This window comes from Carettochelys insculpta, chromosome 1, assembly GCF_033958435.1.
Source record: "Carettochelys insculpta isolate YL-2023 chromosome 1, ASM3395843v1, whole genome shotgun sequence".
Lineage (NCBI taxonomy): Eukaryota > Metazoa > Chordata > Testudines > Carettochelyidae > Carettochelys > Carettochelys insculpta.
In genome coordinates, this window is record NC_134137.1 from 284512648 (window position 1) to 284516596 (window position 3949).

The following is a 3949-nucleotide window of genomic DNA, read 5'->3' on the forward strand; positions in this document are numbered from 1 at the left end:
CATGTAATGAAGAAATTAGGACTTGAATAGCTAGTAACGACGGGGAAACTCGATGGTAAACAGGGTAGGGGTAGTCAGGAAGAGAAATTATGGGATAGTGTTACTTCCTGGTTATGGTGCAGAAGCACTGTAAAAATGCTGGAAAGCACTCACAATAGACAGAGGTGGAGGGCCATGATCGCCCGTGCCAGGTGGCCTGGCACTTAAGGGCTACGTCTACACGTGAAGCCTACATCGAAGTAGCCTATTTCGATGTGGCGACATCGAAATAGGCTATTTCGATGAATAACGTCTACACGTCCTCCAGGGCTGGCAACGTCGACGTTCAACATCGACGTTGCGCAGCACCACATCGAAATAGGCGCTGCGAGGGAATGTCTACACGCCAAAGTAGCACACATCGAAATAAGGGTGCCAGGCACAGCTGCAGACAGGGTCACAGGGCGGACTCAACAGCAAGCTGCTCCCTTAAAGGGCCCCTCCCAGACACAGTTGCACTAAACAACACAAGATACACAGAGCCGACAACTGGTTGCAGACCCTGTGCCTGCAGCATGGATCCCCAGCTGCAGCAGCAGCAGCCAGAAGCCCTGGGCTAAGGGCTGCTGAACACGGTGACCATAGAGCCCTGCAGGGGCTGGAGAGAGAGCGTCTCTCAACCCCTCAGCTGATGGCCGCCATGGCGGACCCCGCTATTTCGAAGTTGCAGGACGCGCAACGACTACACGGTCCCTACTTCGACGTTGAACGTCGAAGTAGGGCGCTATTCCCATCCCCTCATGGGGTTAGCGGCTTCGACGTCTCGCCGCCTAACGTCGATGTTAACATCGAAATAGCGCCCAACACGTGTAGCCGTGACGGGCGCTATTTCGAAGTTAGTGCCGCTACTTTGAAGTAGAGTGCACGTGTAGACACGGCTAAGGAGGAATGTACTGGCCAATCTGTGCAACCATCTATCACAGCAGCCGGGGGAAGAGCAGTTGCTTAGTAATCACACTCAGGCCTGCCAAGGGGAAGTGGGATGACTGCTCTGGGGCCTGCCATTTCATAAGGGCCTAGGCTGCCAGCTGCCTCTGTTGCCACAGCCACTGGCATTCTGGGCCCTTTAAATCACTGCTGAAGCCCCAGGCAGTGTGTCCCCCATGGCCCTAAGGGCTGGGTGGGGGCAGGGGTGAGGGGACACAGCTTGGCCTGGGCCGCTCTGTGGGCTGACTGCCTCAGCCCTGCTTCTTTTGGGAGCACACAGCCAGCTCCCACCACCTTGCCCAGGGGCCTGGTAGTTCTGTCAGCACCCCATGAAGCGAGCTCCCACCCTGACACGTTCCTTGCAGAGCTGCACCTATCTGTGATGCTAACGACTTTGCCCAGCACGTAGCAGTTTTGTATTTTGGAGCCTGGGCACAGCCCTCTGTTAGCAGAGCTTTCTTAAGTGGTTCCAGGGGATTTTCTGGGCGAATCAGACTGAATAACTCCATAGCCTCCACTGCTTGATAAAATAGCCTGTGAGTCCCCTACTTTCCCCACCACGGCAGCAGCCCAGTCCAAAATGCGAGAAGCCAACTGAATTTCAGTATATTGAAGGTTTGTGCTCCCTGGCTGCTCTACGGAATAGAACGTAACCTGGAAGGTATTGGCGGCTGGCAGCCACGTGAAAGCCCTTTGTTTTCAGAAAGCCAGAATGTATCTCTGGTCCCAAGTGCTTCTCCATCCCACCCCAAAGTCCCATGTGCAATCTTTTACAAAACGGCAACAATCTGTGGCTGTTGCAACATTCCCACGCAGTGATATTTGTACTGCTGGGCATTTAGGATGGCAAAGGACTTGACTGGAGTCAGGTGTGTGTTGTCCCAGCCACCCCACAAACCCACCCAATTTCATTTACCCCTAACTCTGAACTCCTGAGAGCCATAAAAGCCGATGAGAGAGAAATGACTTTAAAGAGAGACGCCAAGCACGCGGTGCTCCAGACACTCAACAACCCTGGACTGCGCAAAGGTTCTCCGGTGCCACACAGATAAACAGAAAGCTGCTGCCCTTCTGCTGGGGCAGCAAACTTCTTCCATGATGGGGTGTAGCCCTGCCACCCCAAAAAACACTCTTAGGCCTCACTTCTGGTGGGAGAGACGCTGCCCACGTCTGCCCAGGGCTGGTGCTGCCCAAGCCATGCCTGCATCTCAGACATCCCAAATGGACCCCCTAGGTAGCTTGTTGCCGCTCTTGATTGTTCTTGCTGCTCAGCCGTAAGGCCTGTGATGAGTGATTTCCAGCAGAGACCAGCCCAGTGCAGCTTCTTGCAGCTCATGGGGTAGGGGAGGGGGGCTTCATTTTGGCTAATCTGAGCCAGTTCTCCACTGGAGGCATGCAGCTCCTGCACCAGCCTTGCAGCGTACGGTAGGTCATTGCCTTTCCCCTCTCCCCATCTGTCAGGGGCTCTGAGTGCTACCCAGGAGAAGTCTCGCTGCTCAGGGAAGGGAGTGCAGTGATTGCTACAGGTGCAGGGTTGGGCATAGCGTGGTGCTAAAATACACGGAGCTTGAGAGCAAATCTCCCTCATGCGGCCCCTCAAAATCAATAGAATTAGGCGTGAAGACAGCCTGGGGTCCATCCAGCCTACAGCCGCATCAGCCTTCCTGTGTGTTGCCCATCCCCCCTCCAGCATGCAAAGCACACGCTGCTTCCCCCTCGCCCGCCCCAGCCAACTCACAACCCTACCAGGACCAGCGATGGCGTGGCTGGGTGCCCTGTTGTGGGCGCTGCAGGTGTCCAGTCGTTTCACCTGGCACGTGGCTGACGGATGGATGGACTAAATAAAGGCACTGCACTCAAATCTGTGTGTGTTTGGGGGTACACCTGTAGCCTCCTGCCACAAAGCACACTCCTTCCTGCTGCGCTATCTGTGCCTCCTCACGCCGCAATGTGCTTCTCACTGGCGTGCCGCGGAGAGGCTGTCCGGTTACCACTGCTCACCCCATGCTTGAACGGCAAAGCAGGTATCATCAACCGAATTCTGCACAGGTTAGCGGGGCTGTCCTTAGTCGCAGGCAGAATATGCAGCTGAGTAGGGCACACTAGGCTGAGAATTACGTGATGCCCTTTGGCATGGACGCCCTCCACCTGCCATAGGCAGTGCCAGCTGAAGTAGCTCCAAGCACCTGTCCCCAGCACCTGCTCTGCCTTTTGGCCTAGGCAACCCAACCCTTGAGCCTCAGCCACCTGGCCACAGAGGCCCAAGCCGCTGGCTTCTCAGCTTCTGCTCCACCTCTCAGCCTTGGAAGCCTTCTGGTCCCTGCTCCACCTCCCAGCCTTCAGCACTGGCGGGCTGCATCCCTCCCCGTTCTGCCTGTTCTCCCAGCTGCCTCCCTGCCCTGTTCCTGCCCCCACAGCTCTGAGCACCAGCCCACCCTTGCAGAGTTGGTGCCCAGCTCCCCCAGCAGGGGTTGAGGGGTGTAGGTGCTCAGGCTGCATAGGGCACCCGAACACATAAGGTCAGCCCTGCAGACAAGGCTCTCTGTTCTCTGACAATATTCCCGGTAAACTGCACCAGCAGCAGCAAGGTCCTAGTCCAGGCTGTGCAGCCACCATGGGGTGGCCATCTGGATACTTCACACAGGTGCCTGATGTTTTACAGACATTAGGAGACAAAAATTCTTGCATTTACAATCTGTTTAAGGCAGCTGTGATCATCAGCTGATTGATGTAACACCAGTGCAGCAGTTTAAAACAACAACAGAGGCAGGGAGGAGTCCAGCTGAAAAGCAGAAGGGAGCCATGTCTACCAGGAACAGCCTGCCTATTGCACTGTGTATCCATCCTGCTGCTTCCCCCGCCTCTTCCCTTACAAAGGGGAAGGGAGAAATACCTCCTCTGTAGAGACACCTGACTCACAACAACTTCTCTCTTCTCTTGGCGCCTCAGAGCTGGTTGTTTTCTTACCATCCTTGAGCCTAGC